General features: G+C 39.3%; 1 pseudogene across 1 annotated transcript; it reads right to left on the reverse strand.

Moving 5' to 3' along the window:
- Window positions 1-712: 712 nt before the first annotated feature.
- LOC308518495 (transmembrane protein 203-like) lies at window positions 713-13,733 on the reverse strand (annotated as a pseudogene). The gene is made up of 3 exons: window positions 13,702-13,733; window positions 13,434-13,484; window positions 713-1,259 (listed from the first exon to the last, which is right to left on the reverse strand). The product of its transcript is annotated as a transmembrane protein 203-like (transcript).
- Between the last annotated feature and the right edge of the window lie 4,127 nt (window positions 13,734-17,860).

A 17,860-nucleotide genomic window follows, 5' to 3' on the forward strand; every position in this document is an offset into this window, starting at 1 on the left:
GAGACCACCTGCAAGCTTCCCAACGCCTCTGAGCCTCAGAGCACCTCTTCCCCTCGCAGGTGCGCTGGCAGCGCTGGCCACCAGGAGGCGGGAAAAGTGGTGACACCGCAACCTGCTGGGACAGGAAGCCAAGCAGAGCCTTTACAGCAAAGTTCTTTTCTCAGGTGACAGACCTCCAGACCCGTCCCGATCATGCGTGTTTGACACCTTCCTGGGTGCCTTGGCTGGAATGAAGACAGGGCCATCCTTTCCCCAGTGGCAAGGGGCGGAGATACCAGCTGCTTTACTCTCGGAGCTCAAACGGCGAAGGAGGTCTTGTCTGGGTGAACGGGACAGTGAGCTCTGAGGTCAGTGATGCTGGCCGGCCTTGCAGCCTTGGCACACGGGCTACTTTCCCAGGATCCAGGACAACACTGAGCCCTCGAGGACATTTTGCTTACATGCACTTTCCAGCTGCCAGAGGAGGGCAGGCCTGTCATGCTTGGGTCCTTCTCAAGGTCTCCGTTCAGATGCGCTAGTCAACGCATGAAATAACAGGAAATAGATTTGAGGGACCACGGTTGCTCTTTTCCTCCCTGCTGAGCAGTTTCAGACATGACTGGCATAGAGGAAGCTGAGCACTCAGCGGGGTACAGGCTGGAGTTCCTTTCACACCCAGACTTCTCCTCCGGGTGCGGCGGGAGACCGGGTCCTCACCCTTCCGGGGTGGCCCTCAGCTTTGGGCCCAGCCTTCTGGCTGCGGAGAGCTCCCTTCCCGGCCCCTGTGCGAGGCTAGCTGACCCGGCAGGAGCAGCTGCAGGACAATGAAGACGGGAGACGTGATCAGGCCGAACCAGAGCTCCCGAGTCTGCTCCACCAGCTTCTGGCACAGCAAGATCTCGAACACGAACGAGGCTGAGAACCGTGAGGATCCAGAAGAGGCGGAGCACGGCCAGCCGCTTCTCCCCGTCCTGGAAGAGACGCACCGACACGATGGTGGTGAAGCAGGTGCTGAGCCTGTCGGCGGCGAAGAAGGGCACGAACACGTTCCACCAGGAGAGGCCGGGGCCAGGCCGTCCACACGCAGCGCCAGCAGCACGGAGAAGGCCAGCAGGGCCAGCAGGTGCACGAAGATCTCGAAGGTGGCGAAGCCCAGCCACTGCACCAGCTCCCGGAGCGAGAGAGCATCGCGCCGGCGGGACGCGGGCCCGGGCCCAGCCGAGCGTCTCACCCGCCGGGCTGCGCCTCCTCTCCCCGAGGGCCTCGCCAGCGCCCGCGAACTGGAGGCCACGAGCGGCCCGCCTGCCCCGTTCCTCGGCCCGGCGCGCCCCCCCTCCCCCCATCACCCCCCCAGCCCCCCTGCCCCACCCCCCCCGCCCCCCCCCCCGCCCCCGACCCCAGTCCGGGACCCAGCACCGGCCGCCATGCCCCGCTGCCCATATGACGCTTTCAATAAACCAATTATTGAGGAAGATAATTTAAAATTATTAATTTTTAAATTATTATTTTTCCTTGTAGTTAAAGATGCATTGACAGAATGCATAAACCAGTTTTTTGAATTTTATACAAATCATGAAGCCACATTTGGTCTCTTGTACAACCTCCATAAGTTACAGGAAATGTCAGAGAAAGCATTAAAATGCCATTGTATAAATTTACATTTAAAATTAAATTTTGACTTACACAAAACTGATCTGTATGAAGAATGTTCCATGAGAACCATCAGCTCTATGTGTACTAAAATTTTTAGTTCAGAACAACTTATCAGAAATGTATCCCAAATGTTGTCACAGCCTATAAAGTACTTTTAACTGCTTCATAACAATTGCATCAGCAGAATGATTCTGGTCACAATTTAAAATTATAAAAAATTATGTGCAATCTTTCATTTTCCAAGAGCAACGATTGTCTCTCTCAATTGTATCAATTGAAAATATGATTGCTAAAATTATATATTTATTTTAATGGTCTAGTAAATAAATTTTCAGAAAAGCAAGCCATGAAATTATGATTAATCAAGATATCACATTAATAAGTACTGTATTATATAAAATGATGACACCAAAATATTTTTTGCACTTTGTAAGTTATATTATTACTCACATCGCTATTACCTCAGTTATATTTTATAAGTGACAAAATATTTTAAAGGAAAAATTTTGTTTGCAATATTTTTAATGGCACTTTTTTCCTGCATTTTCAACAAGGGCCCTGCATTTGCATTTTGCACTGAGCCGCTCAAATTATGTAGCTTGCTCCAATGATAGAAAAGGGTGTTTTCCTGTTTCATCGGGTTAAGAGAACAGCTATATACAAGCCTTTATGTAATGTAATCAAGGATTTTAAAGCATTTTCTTAACACTGTTACATGGGAGAAGGGAAAGCTAATGCCTATTATAAATGCTCAACCAATTCTTCCAAGCCCAGTGTTATAGAAGGTTCTAGTTGGGGGGAGAGGGAAAACCTTAAAGGTCTTACAATCCCATTAAGTAGACAGGAAAACTGAGGCACCAAACTGTGATTGTTTCCAGTTCACAAGTGATTTAGAAGCAGGCTTGGAACTACATCTCAAGTCCCTCAAGTCTGTCTGGTACAATATCTACCACTGGTTCTTCATGAATGTATCAGTAAGAGTCCAGGAAATCAGAAAGTGCTCTAGGTATTTCAAACAGGATAATAAAAGTGATGACCACCAAGAAGGAAGGCATGTTCAAAGGGGCTGGAATAAGGGAAGGAAACGTAACTATGGCCACAGCCATCCCCAGAAGCAGGAAGTGGAAAGATACCTGCCTTCTCCCTCCCTGCCTGCCTTTCATCTTTCACTACTAATTTGCACTAGCAGAAATGAGCTGGAAGCCAGCTGACCATAGAGCCTACAGTCTGTAGGAGTCAGCCCCCCTGTGATACTGAGTGGATCAGGAAAAGGGTGAGACGTGGATTTGAAAGCAAACAAGCAAATAACTGGCACACTGTTAAGCCAGGGCTAATAACTTCTTCAGGTCTGAGTGCTACCTGAAAAATCTAAAAAGTCCTGGTAGCCATATATTACTGACAGTCCTCAATTATTGAGATAATGCATTTAAAGCCCTTAGCACAGTGCACAGTATGGTAAATGGAGATTAAAACTATCATTATCATAATTACAATCACTATTAACACTATTAAACAAGAAGAGGTGAAAAAATAATAAAATAATTAGAGGAGTTTGTCAAAGGATGATTAAACTACCACTCAGTGACATAGCTGAATTTACTGCTTACTATAGTGGGGGAGTGTGGGCGTGAGATGGGAAGACTATGCTAGTCAGACACAGCTCTCCAAGCAGAACAAACTATTGAGCTAATATAGGGTCTTTGGGGGAAGCATGGAGTGCCAGGAGTTGACAAATTTTCAGGGCTGTAAATAGGTTGGCACATTTGTAGTCCATGATTACTCAGGTGAAACTGTTGTTGGTTAGCTGGTACTCAGAGGTGTGTAAATTGGAGTGAGTCTGCCCCAGTTGGCTGACTTTCATGAGGGGCTTTCTGGGGCCAGTTATTCTTTATCAATTGAATGGGTTTAAAACTGGTTCTTGTGGTTACTTGTTAACTTTGCTAAGCAAAAATCAGTCTTTTCCTAAGATTCCATGGATGTAGGCAGGTTGATTAGAACAGAGCTCTTAAAAGTCTTCCTGAATTATATAAACTTTTCTTTTTATGTGTGCAAACATGAGAAAGTTAGGCCATGTTGGAAAGGTCTTAATTCATCAACATGGCACACAGTTAAGACCTATAGCTTATTAAAGCAAATCCTTTTAGTCAGTAGCCAAAGCTTAGCTTTGTTGCCTCAGAACAATTATGTGCCTTTGGAGCTCCACTGGCGCAATCGGTTAGCGCGCGGTACTTATAAGACAATTATGTGCCTTAACTAAATAAGTTGAAACATCTTCAGATCTTATACTATAAGAACTTTACACTAAATAATCACCTTTAAATCTGATCTTATCATATACAGTAACTACTTATTGTTAATGAAAAATATTCAGCACATTTTTACTAGTCATGTAACTAATTATAAAGTACTGATATTTTCTGCTCATATCATCATCCATTGGTGCAACACGTTTATTCCAGCAACTCTATTACCCTTAGCCAATAGAGGAGACTATCTTGAATTAGAATTTTTTTGAGGCCTTAGCATATCAATTACATCAGGTGATTGATAGCTGAAATATCAATTAAAGAAGCTGTCAGGCTGGTGTAGTTCAGTGGTTGAGAGTCAACCTATGAAAAAGGAGGTCAAGGTTCCATTCCTGGTCAGGGTGCATGCCCCAGGTTGTGGGCTCAATCTCCAGTGGGGTGAGGAGTGTGTGTGTGCAGCCGATCAATGAGTCTCTCTCATCATTGATGTTTCTGTCTCTCTCTCCCTCTCCCTTCCTTTCTGAAATCAATAAAAAAAATCTATATATATAAAAGCATAATATGCAAATCAACCGGACAGCAGAACGACCGGTCGCTATGATGCGCACTGACCACCAGGAGGCAGATGCCCAGCACTATTTATTGAAGAGACTGTCTTGACTCCATTGTATGCTGTTGCCTCCTTTGTCAAATATTAATTGAGCATAATGGATTAGGTCAATTTCTGGGTTCTCTGTTCTGTTTCATTGGTCTATAAGTCTGTTCTTGTGCCAATACTAGACAGTTTGAGAACAGTGGCTTTGTAATATAGCTTGATATCTGGTATTATGATCCCTCCAACTTTGTTCTTCTTTCTCAGGATTGCTGTAGCTATTTCAGTCTTTTTTTATTCCATATGAATTTTTGGAGAATTTGTTCTAGGTCTGTGAAATATGCCGTTGGTATGTTAATGGGGATTGCATTGAATATATAAATTGCTTTGGGTGGTATGGACATTTTAATGATGTTGATTCTACCAATCCATGAACACGGTATGTTTATGCCTTCCTCTATCTCTTTTTTCAATGTCTTGTAATTTTCTGAGTGGCATTTATATTTTTATGTTCTCAATAGTAAATGCTAAGTCACTTTTTAAAAGAATTATTCTAGCCCTAACTGGTTTGGCTCAGTGGATAGAGCGTCGGCCTGCGACATGAAAGGTCCCAGGTTCGATTCTGGTCAAGGGCATGTACTGTGGTTGCGGGCACATCCCCAGTCGGGGGGGTGCAGGAGGCAGCTGATCGATGTTTCTGACTCTCTGTCCCACTCCCTTCCTCTCTGTAAAAAATCAATAAAATATATTTTTTTAAAAAAATAAAAGAATTATTCTATTCCATCGATTTATACTAACAAGAGTAACACTTATTTTTCAACAGCCTTGTTTATAGTTTTATGATTTTTCTTATGCTTTTAAATTTATTAAGTGGAGAAGTTTACCTTATTGTTGTTTTTGTTTGTTTGTTTTTTTCTTAAATATATATTTTTATTGATTTCAGAGAGGAAGGGAGAGGGAAAGAAACATCAATAATGAGAGAGAATCATTGATTGGCTGCCTCCTGCAAGCCCCACACTGGGGATTGAGCCCACAACCCAGGCATGTGCCCGTGACCAGAATCAAACCCGGGAACACTCAGTCCACAGGCCGATGCTCTATCCACTGAGCCAAACCAGCTAGGGCCACCTTATTGTTTTAATGCAAATTTATTTGCTATTGAAAGGATATATTTAAGTTTCTTCTTGTTTGAATGCTGTTAGTGTCCTTTTGTTCTTTGTGGGTTTGGTGTTAGGCTTTAACTTTGACTAAAGGCTGATGTTTTATAATTTCATTAGCTCATCTGTCATATATAGTACAGGTAAGTCCCTCAGTCTGTTTTCTTTTTTAGCTTTGTTTATTGATTTTCATTTTATAGCCATATAAAATTTTATAGTCATATATATCCATCTTCTTTTTTTTTCATTTCTCTGTTTCCTCTCCTATTTTTCTTTCCTTACAATTTGATTTGTTGATAATTAACTTACCAGAGTTCTCTCCTAAAAGGCAGAGACTCTGTTAGTCATCATTGTATCTACATGCCTAGCCCAGTCCCAGTACATAGTGATCAACCAAAAATAGTTGTGGAATACATGAATAAGTGAAGAAACAAGTGAATTGGCCTCAGTAGTATATACAGACCACGCAAACATAGAATTACATAATAAGGTCCCATTTCCTTTAGTAGCCAAATTAAGAAAACCATGAACCTGCATCCCACAGGTTGTAAGAAACCCATTCTTCCTCAAAATTTCCCTCCAACAGACATATTACACACTCCTCTAAATCATTCCTAATGATCATATACCACCACTGTTGGAGTCCAGCTGGTCACTCCCACTATCTGATAAACAGCTTCTCCAGAATACTACTCTACCCAACCAATTTCTTTCCAGCACAGACAATGATTTCTCCCTTAATTCTCCAAGGCACAGAGAAGACAAAAATAAAAGAGTTAACAAAAATGTACTGCAGTTTTGAAGATGAAATAATACAGAGTAGGTTACAACTACTGCTAGAAGGATATCCAATCTGGCAGTGACCAGCTTACCCCCACCAACAGAAAAATCTGCAGGCATCTCCACACTCTGGAATACTGGCCCTAAGAACACCTAGGAGCCCTCGTGGTAGGAGTGGGAGTGGAAATGCGTATGTGCTCGTGTGTGTGTGTGTGTGTGTGTGTGTGTTCAGAGAAAGATCTATCCTCTCCAAGTCCATGCCCTGTCTCATATGGCTGTTGTGAAGATTGAGTTAAACAAATTAAACAAACAACTGACAATGGGAATACCTACTTACACGGAATGTAACTAGCTCCCATGGCTCAATCAAGTCAATGATAAAGGTACATTTACCAGGTCTGAGTTATTCTGTGTTAAATAGCACCATGTGAAAGGCACCAATGGTTCCATCCAGGTATTACGATACCAAGTCCAGTCCTACTGATTCCTTTCACAATTTTTATCTCCAGCATAAAGACATCAGGCATATACAATCCTCTTGGCATGGTTCAGTTTGACAATCTCCCGTAAGCAATTAATTGGATAAAAACACAGTCTCTCCCCCCACTCCCACCAAAAAAAAAAATATATAAATAAGCATGACTTTGCAAGAACAGTTCAGCCTAACTCATATTTTCTGGCATGCCCTTGAAATTCCTATGTTGAAATCCTGATGCCCAATGTGATGGTATGAGGAAGTGGGGCCTTTGAGAAGGTGCTTAAACTATGAAGGTGAAGCCCTCATGAATGGGATTAGTGCCTTATAAAAGAGGCTCTAAAGATATCCCTAGCCCCTTTCACCTTGTGAAGATACAGTGAGAAGTCTGGCACCCAGAACAGGGTCTTCACTGGGTCGTGTTGGCACCCTGATCTTGGACTTCCAGCTCCCAGAACTGTGAGAAATTTTTGTTTATAAGCTATGCAGTCTGGTTGTTGTTTGTTATAAGAACCTGAACAAACCAAGACACAAGGTATATTTTTCCTCTCTTATTCCAAAAGGACATACGCTAGACAATAAACCCAATTTATACATCTAGACCAAACTTGTCAGCTTTCTGGAGACTTCCATTTCCTCTAAAAGCAACAAGTGCAATTAAAGAGATCTATTCTGGTGATTTTCCCAAAACAAAAGGAAGTCTCCAAAGATGAATTGATGACTCCACCTCTATGAAAAAAAATAAACAGCTGGCAACTTTTAACTGATTTAATGCCAGCTTTCAAAAATAGTAAGTTTTGATGGGCAGCCTCTTGCAGAGGGATAACAATGTACTAGTAATGTGAGGTGAAATTCAAAGCTGATTTTTCTTCATATTAATACCTGGTTTTCTTATTAGTTCTTATATCATGACTCTTTTCTCCATCATTTGGGTGAATTGAGTTCATATATTAAACTTACATGTTAACTACGTTTTCTATTCCTTTGATTATCTTCATTTTTGAACTAAAGCCAGGTCATTTCTATTCACTTTCTCTTTTTTATTATTCTTTATGATTAAGGAATTACATAGGTCTCCTTTGCCCCCATTGACCCCCAGCACATGCCCTCACCTCCCCCCCCCCCTTGTATCTGTGTCCATTGGTTATGCTTATATGCATGCATATAAGTCCTTTGGTTGATCTCTACCCCCTCCCACCACTGTCCCTGCCTTCCCTCTGAGATTTGACAGTCTGTTCGAAGCTTCTCTGTCTCTAGATCTATTTTTGTTCATCAGTTTATGTTGTTCATTATATTCCATAAATGAGTGAGATCACGTGATATTTATCTTTCCCCGACAGGCTTATTTTGCTTAGCATAATGCTCTCCAGGTCCATCCATGCTGTTGCAAATGGTAGGCGTTCCTTCTTTTCTACAGCAGTGTAGTATTCCATTGTGTAGATGTACCACAGCTTTTAATCCACTCATCTGCTGATGGGCACTTAGGCTGTTTCCAAATCTTAGCTATTGTAGATTGTACTGCTATGAACATAGGGGTGTGATATTCCTAGAAGTGGGATAATTGGGTCAAATGGGAGTTCCATTTTTAATTTTTTGAGGAATCTCCATACTGTTCTCCACAGTGGCTGCACCAGTCTGCATTCCCACCAGCAGTGCACGAGGGTTCCTTTTTCTCCACATCCTAGTCAGCACTTGTCATTTCTTGATTTATTCATGATAGCCATTCTGACAGATGTGAGATGATACCTCATTGTTGCTTTGATTTGCATCTCTCAGACATTTAGTGACTTTGAGCATGTTTTCATATGTCTCTTAAAGACCCTGAATAGCCACAGCAATCCTGAGAAAGAACAAAGTAGGAGGTATCTCAATACCAGATATCAAGCTGTATTACAAAGCCACTGTTCTCAAAACAGCCTGGTACTGGCACAAGAACAGACATATTGACCAATGGAACAGAACAGAGAACCCAGAAATCGACCAAAGCCACTATGCTCAATTAATATTTGACAAAGGAGGCAAGAGCATACAATAGAGTCAAGAGAGTCTCTTCAATAAGTGATATTGGGAAAATTGGACAGATACATGCAAAAAAAATGAAACTATACCCCCAATTTACACATACACAAAAATAAACTCAAAATGGATAAAGGACTTAAATGTAAGATGGAAAACCATAAAAATCTTAGAGGAATCCACAGGCAGCAAAATATCAGACATATGTCGTAGCAATAGCTTTACAGATACAGCTCCTAGGGCAATGGAGACTAAGGAGAAAATAAACAAATGGGACTACATCGAAATAAAAAGCTCCTGCACAGCAAAAGAAACCATCAACAAAACAACAAGAAAGCCCACTGCATCGGAAAACATATTTGCCAATGTTATCTCTGGTAAAGGTATAATCGCCAAAATTTACAGGGAACTCATACAAGTTAACAAAAGGAAGATAAACAATCCAATAAAAAAATGGGCAACGGACCTAAACACTTTCAAAAGAGGACAAACAGAAGGCCAAAAGACATATGAAAACATGCTCTATTCATTTCTTTAAAATTCTAGTATCTAGCAAAGATAGTTCCTCCTCACTGTTCTTTTTCTTTTCCATTGAATACAATTTTATAATTGTGCCAAAACAGTTTTTGAAACATTATTTTGAGCTCTATAAAGAATTCTCTGGTTTTCTATGGGAATATGCTAAAATTATATATTAATTTGGGAAATATCTTTACTATTCACAATCATGCTACATCTCTGCATTCAATTTTACTAATTCTTTCATTACAATTTCTTATAGTTTACTTTATGTGCCTTGAACATTCCAAATTTCTATATATTTTATAATTTACTGACATTGTGAATAAGATCTTTTTAGTTAACTTTTCTAGCTGGTTTTTACTGATATTTAGGAAAGCTATGTATGTTCACAGATTTATCTTGTATTTGCTCATTTAACTGAATGCTTTTAACATCTGAAATATGTTTGTTAAGAGTAGAAATTACTTAATTTTGGTCTTCTATTTCTCCAAATGACTTCAGGTTTTCTCACTACGCAGAATATACTCAAACACTGCTACAGTTAAATATTTTACCCTTTGTTCTCCCTGCGTGATCTACAATAATAATCTGCTTTGTGTTGATATTTATTGCGGTGTTGCTAACAATTACCTGAAAGAGAAGTTGGGGTGCTTCACTGGGCTGGAAAAGGTTTAGCTAAATCAGAAAGCTGATGGAATCCAAAGTTGCATCCTAAATCCTGGCTTTTCCTGCAGATCTATTTGCAATTCATCTCTGTTGCAGAAATGGCCTTTCACTAAGGAGAGTGCACTGTGTGGAACTGACATTTCTCAATTTCTGTGCCAAAGTTCTGGCCTGCTGTTAAGTCTTGCCACTGGACACAGTGAGATCAGGGATTAACATATACTTGTATTAAGATACTGTACAAATAAAAACCCATCATCCTTAAACTGTTTTAGCAAAATATAAACTATTTCTAAGAAAATAATAAAGTCAAGATATTAGCACTAGCTAAGAAGTAACACTTGGCTTCCAGCCCAGATGTGTTTCACTTATTTATACCATGTCACTTTGGTTAAAGTTATTTACCCTCTTATGTTCCTCCTCAGTAAAATGAGGAAACTGCATTAGATTTATCAATGCTTTCTAGCTGCAATTCAAAATGAATAATTTATTAGAAAAAAATTATAAAATTTATATTAATAAAGGACTCTTTTTATATCGAAGTAGTTAGAATAAACCTAGGTAAACATTCAGGTATGGCTATCATATGAGAATATAAGGGTAGCTTATGGAATTTTGCACTTGAACATCAAATCATCTCTTCTAATTAAATCCCAAGAATCAAATGAGTTGGAGATGAAGAGTGGGAATCTCTGAGGTAGTCACTCTAGCCTTCTGCTTATTCTAGAAATTGCTCCCCCCTCTCTCTTTCCTCCTCCCAATACCATGCAGCCAAAGCAGGGCAGTCCTATTCAAATGTGACCCTTCCTTCCTGCCACAGCTAACCACTTGTGTTCCAAGTTGGGCACCTCACTCAAGCAGGGCCAGTAACATCCATTTGCAGGAATTGGGTCTTAGATAGGAAAGAAGATGGAGAGCTGGTCTTGAATGTTTGAAGGCATAAAATGTAAACCTTGGGTATACCAGATAGCCGTGTTCTCTATGGGAAAGATGGTCTATAGATACAAGAGGCAAGCAGATAATCTGACATTGCTGGTCTATAGATATATTGTTCTTTGAAAAATATGCCAGACTACCTTTAATAAATTATTATTATTTTTGCCTTAGCTGGTCAGGATCTGGTTTTCTTCCCTTCTCCTCCACCCACCTTGAGTTATCTGGTCACTTACTCCTTTCTTTTAAATTGAAAATTTTCCATTAACTTAACTAGTAAAATATGTAGTTTCCTTAGCTAAAATTGACCTGTAAGACTTAGAGATAGTTTCACCTTGTTTGTTTCACCCTTATGCCTTTCTATTTTAAAGTCTGTTGCAAAGAGTATTATAGTTTCCTATAAAAGAAAATTGTATGGACACAGATCAGTAAACTATATATCTATATCTATATCTATATCTATATCTATATCTATATCTATATCTATATATATTTCTGTTGCACTTGTAATATGGGCCTTTATTTCATCTACTCAAATCTTGAGGTGAGAGAAAAAATAAAAGATGTATGATACTTTATAAGAACTAATCCTTTGAACCAAAACAACTTAAGATATACTAAAATCAGGGTAAATTATCAGTATAGTAATGTGATGGCATCCTGTCCCTCAGCAATCCAAATTCCAGTATTATACCCATCTGTAATAATGTAATTATGCACTCCATATACTGCAACATATTTCTAAGGAGGAAACACAAATTATTTGAGCAAAAATATTAACAACCAGCAGAAGACAAATGGGTAAGTGATGAAATAATAAAGGTGTTAAGGGATAAAAATTAATAGTTCATCTACAGCTATTGCTGAAATTTTCCTTTGTATTGATTTTTTAGCTGCTGTATCAACTTACATGTTCTTCATAATAAAATTCCCTAATGTGTTTTTTTCTAATTTATATGAATATGCATCCCCTCAGAAAAATCTGATTCCCAGATTAGAAAGCTTCCCTTCTGTTTAGTCCTTAGGGACCATGTGATGGTTTCCCCCACAAGCAACAAGTCCTGTGAAATGGACGCAGAGCTTTCAAGCCTTAAAGTTCATTTCTCTGACTGTACAAACATTACCAGTCTAGGAAAAGTAAACCCAAATTACCACTTCCACTTCAGGCCAACTAGAGGAGAGACAGCCCTCATTTTAGAATTCTTTCAATCTTCCCTGACAGGAGTGCTAGGAAAAACAACATACAAAATCACAAATTGGTCTTTTGACAAACTGCCAACCTAGTGGCCCTTAAAGGAAGAACAACAATGAACACAAAGGACAAAATAAAGTAACAGCTGAGAAACACAGCTGAAAATGGAACTAAAAATGCAAAGGAAGGGAGGGAAAAAAGGAGGCAGTCCAGCATACACGTAACTTCAGAGCCCCAAGGGAAAACTCCATAAGGAACTCTTTTATTGCTTTAAAATTTATGGGTAAATAGCTTTATAGCAGAAAGCCCTGTTGATTAAGTGGGATGCATTGGATACTTAGATATTATAATCCGAGAATTTCTGGTGCAGATATTAAAAGTTAGAAAAACCTTTTGTACTTTCTGTCTCCAGGGATGATTTATTTTAAAAGATACATGTATATATTTAATCTGTAAGTTTTGCTGTTACAGACTGTGTTTAAAATATAAATCTTTCTGAACACAGTGTCTTTGGTTCCATAAAAGCTGTGGATTCATTTGTAAATTAATTTTCTAAAGAATTTTCATGACATACAAAACATGAAAAATTATATGAAAGTTTACTTGAATCAATTTCATGTAATTCCCCATGGGTTACAATAATACCCGAACACTGACTCCTAATAGGTAAGTGGAATGAAACTTAAATTTAATTTTTATTATTTTTCATTTTTATCAAAGGTATTGTGGTGACACTGGTTAGTAAAATTATATAGTTTTGAGGTATACAATTATATAAATCATCTGTATATTGTATTGTGTGTTCACCACCCCAAGTCAAATCTTCCATCACCATTTATCCCCTCTATACCTTCTTTTACCTCCCCTTCCCTCTCGTTAATCGCCAAACTGTTGTCTGTGTCTATGAATTGTTGTTTGCTTGTGTTGTTTTTTCTGCTTAATCCCTTCACCGTTTTTACCCAGTCCAGCAAACCCCTCCCCTCTGACAGCTGCCTGCCTGCTCTCTTTTTTATGACTCTATTTTGTTTGTTAGTTTATTTTATTCAGTAAATTGAACATATGAATGAAATCATATGGTACTTGTCTTTCTCTGACTAGCTTATTTCACATAGCATAATGCTTTTTAGGTCCATACATGCTGTGTCAAAGGGTAAGATTTCCTTCCTTTTTGTGGCTGAGTAGTATTCCATTGTGTAAATGTACAACTGCTTTTTTATCCACTCACCTATTGATGGACATATGGGCTGCTGCCAAATCTCGGCTATTGTAAATAACACTGCAATGAACACAGAGGTGCATATGTTCTTTCAAATTAGTGTTTCTAGTTTCTTCGGATATATTCCCAGAAGTGTAATCACTGGGTCATAAGGCAGTTCCATTTTTAATTTTTTAATTTAAGATAACTCCATACTGCTTTCCAACGTGGCTGCAACAGTCTGCATTTCCACTAGCAGTGCAAGAGGGTTCCCTTTTCTCCACCTCTTCATCAGTACTTATTGTTTGCTGTTTTATTGGTGATAGCCATTCTGATAGGTGTGAAGTGACATCTCATTGTGGTTTTAATCTGCATTTCTCTGGTGGTTAGTGATGTTGAGCATCCTTTCATACATCTATTGGCCATCTGTATGTCCTTTTTGAAGAAGTGTCTATTAAGGTCCTTTGCCCATTTTTTAATCTGATTTATTTTGGTGTTGAGTTTTATAAGTTCTTTATAAATTCGGGGTATTAACAACTTATCAGATGTATCATTTGAGAATATAGTCTCCCATTCAGCATGTTGTCTTTTCACTTTGTTGATGGTTTCCTTTTGTGTGCAAAGACTTTTTAGTTTGATATAGACCCATTAGTTTATTTTTTCTTTTGTTTCCCTTGCCCCAGAATAAAAAGTTCTATGAGAAATGTGCAAGATTTTACTGCCTATGTTTTCTTCTAGGACTTTTATGGTTTTAAGTCTAACATTTAAGTCTTTAATCCATTTTGAGTTTATTCTTGTGTATGGTGTCAAAAGATGTTCTAGTTTCACTATTTTCCATGTTATCTGTTCAATTTTCCCAAAAACCATTTATTAAATACACTATCTTTACCCCATTGTATATTTTTGCCTCCTTTGTCAGATACTAATTGACCAAATGTTTTTTTCCTTGATGCCAAGCTGAAGATGTTTGATGGAAGGCTATTCTTTAAACTGTCTAATGTTAAAGAATATAACAAGAATTCCCACATTTTCCAGGAGCATAAATGGAAACACTTCTCAGAAATATTCTATTTGAGAAGTTTGCCTATACCTAAAAGATTGCTTCACTCCTCTTACTGAATTTCTATGTACTCATCAATTGCCTTGAAAGATATTTAACAATTTTTGGATTTCCAGACCTATTATTTTTTAAAACAATCATTCCTCCTCAAACATTTGTTCTTTTATTTATTAATATATAATAATACTTTCATTGCCCTCTAACTATCTGCCAGGTGCTCTCCTAATGAGCTTTATATACTTTATCATACTTAATCCTGTTTAAGATAAGGAAAATGTTCATAAGTAGGAAAGACAGCATCTGCATATAAGTCCTCTGTCCTCTAACTCCATACTTGTTTTGACAATGTTACATCTGACAGAGCAGGCATCTTTTCCTTCCAAGGTGAAAACTTATATGTATGTTTTCTCCCTTAATGGTATTTTGTAATTTCTACCTTTCTTTAATTTGTATCTTGGTCAATTTTTTCACCTAAGAAAAAATATTTAATACAGAAACTCAAAATATAAGATATCCGTAATAAGTTTTGAGATGAAAATCAAAGTGTTTTTACTATTTTTAATTTCAGTATATGTCATTTAAAAATACCAGCAACTCTTCAAAGTTTTATCATATGAGCATTACTGTATTGTATGTGGGTATAAAGGGGAAACTTTCTTGGGTGGCTGCTATTTTATGTGCAAACTGTGCAAAGAGAAAACAAATAACAGGAAAAGTAAAAGTAAAAAGCTGCTGTGTTAATAAATCCTTATTATTGGTAAGAAGATTTACTGTTTAAAATACGTATTTTTAATTTAACTGAGAGTATGAAGACAAACAGGCTACATGTCTACGCATCTCTTTATTTAATGTGTAACTATTTTATATTAAAATTTCAATTCACTTTTATTTAAGTTTTATAAAAGAATGGAATTTGATTTGACTAATATCAATTTCACATCTGATAATTAATATTCTTTTATTTCAAAAGATTTTGGCCAATAAATCTTCTTACATATTAAAAATAATACTTCTCTTGCTTTCAATTATTTCCAAACTATTAATCAGGTAAATTCCTTATCAATATGCTTAGTCAATAGTCCCTTATATTTGTCATTATTTGATAATCCTTTACATTTGGAAAGTATTCCTATTATTTTTCTTTAGCAAAGTAGAATGCAGACACCATACATCCTCTGATTTATATAGATCAAGGCTCCCTATTCCAAGATGGAACTTTTCAAATGTAGAAATAAGTACAGTTGCTATCTGGATGGATATAAATTCCCTGCAGTTATACTAACCTACAGTTTAGGAAGGTTTATATTGTTATTTTTCTTAGTAATCTATTCCTATTGGGGGGTGTGGAGGGCTCTTTTTGCCATACACTACTGTATCTACCTGCTATCAAATTAATATTAGAAAATGTTGAATTCATGAGTATTTTAGTTATTTGAAATGCTTTATCTTGCTATGTTCAGTTTCCTTATGATAAAAATGATCCTTTTATACTTAAATTTTACATTGAATAAGTTACTTTTTTTTAAATCTTTATATTCAAGGTACCATGACTTGGATGTGAGCCCTAAATTAATTGTATTTTAAAATAACTGCTGTTGCAAATGAAAATTAACAACTTTATTAACAAATAGGCTATCTCAGTATAAATTTTTTTTAAAAGTTTCTAGTATCGGTACTATAATTTTATCTAAAATTTGCTTGGAAGGCAACAACAGCTACACAGTTTCATAACACATATACAGCACTTGCAAGTAGGACAGTCAAAACTGCTGGGAAGAAAATTATCACAGGCATCATCACCTTAGGAAATAATTATTATCTATGCAAATTTAAAATGTTCATATATAGTAAATTTATCTATGAGTAACGTGGGGGGGGGGGAAGAAAACTGATATTTATTCATTTCCATTATCTCCTATCTAATAATAGACAAACATGGTAATTAACCGTACCTCCGACACAATTCCCATTGGCTAATCAGGGTGATATGCAAATTAACTGCCAACCAAGATGGCAGCCGGCAGCCAGGCAGCTGAAGCAAACAGGAGGCTTGCTTGCTCCAGTGATGGAGGAAGCCAAGGTTCCCCGCCTGCCGCTGCTAGCCTCTGAGCTGCACTCTAAGAAACAATGTTACAATTATAGAAGCTAAACAAACCCAGAAACCTGCTTTCAGCCAGCCAGGCCTCAGAGCTGGAGCTGCAACAGTGTTTCAATTATAGAAGCCAAACAAACCTAGATACCTGCTTTCAGCAGCCAAGGTCTCAGAGCTGGAGCCGAGCCTCAGAGCTAAAGCCGGCTCTCAGTTCCAGTGACAGCCATAGAAGGTAAATAAATCCCAGAATAAAAAAAAAAAGGAAAAAAAGGAGAGGTTGGGAGCTTCAGTCACCCACCAGCCTGAAAACAGTCCTCAGCCCCTCACCCAGACTGGCCAGGCACCCCAGTGGGGACCCCCCACCCTGTGACCAGCTGCAATCAGCCCTCAGCCCCTTATCCAGGCTGGCCAGGCACCCAAGCGGGACCCCCACCCTGATCCGGGACACCCTTCAGGGCAAACCAGCCGGCCCCCACCCGTGCACCAGGCCTCTATCCTATATAGTAAAAGGGTAATATGCAAATTGACCCTAACAGCAGAAGGACTGGGAATGACTGGTCACTATGGCACACACTGACCACCAGGGGGCGGACACTCAATGCAGGAGCTGCCCCCTGGTGGTCAGGGGGCTCTCACATGGGAGGAGCTCTGCTCAGCCACAAGCCAGGCTGATGGCTGCCAGTACAGCGGTGGTGGTGGGAGCCTCTCCTGCCTCCTCAGCAGCGCTAAGGATGTCCAACTGCAATTTAGGCCTGCTCCCCGCTGGCAAGTGGACATCCCCGAGGGCTGCCAGGCTGCCAGAGGGATGTCTGATTGCCATCTTAGGCCCAATCCCCTGGGGAACGAGCCTAAGCCAGCAGGTGGTCATCCCCTGAGGGGTCCCAGTCTGCCAGAGGGCACAGGCCGGGCTGAGGGACCTCCTCTCCCCCCTCCCCCAACCCCCCTGCACAAATTTTTGTGCACCAGGCCTCTAGTTATGATTATAGAAAGTCTACCATTCCCTTTTTGAATTATTTTCTGGAGACATTTTCATTTCTCATGGAGATTGGTTACAGGAAAAGGGCTTGTTATTTCTAAGAGCAAGAAACTACAGTTTTATATGACTACACACCTGGAGCCGTAAAACTTGCTTTTGGAAATCCTCCCGTGTCACTCACACGGCAGGGGGTGTGCTGGCTACAGCGCACCGCAAAGCCCGCCATGCAGTGTTAGCGGGCAGGGCTGCCCACCCAGGAGGCCGGTTCTGCTCCTCACCCCGAGGCTGGGACTGTGGCTGCGGCCCGCGCGGCGTGTGCCGTGTGACTG

This window comes from Myotis nattereri, assembly GCF_964212035.1.
Source record: "Myotis nattereri genome assembly, chromosome: 4".
In the NCBI taxonomy this organism is placed as follows: Eukaryota; Metazoa; Chordata; class Mammalia; order Chiroptera; family Vespertilionidae; genus Myotis; species Myotis nattereri.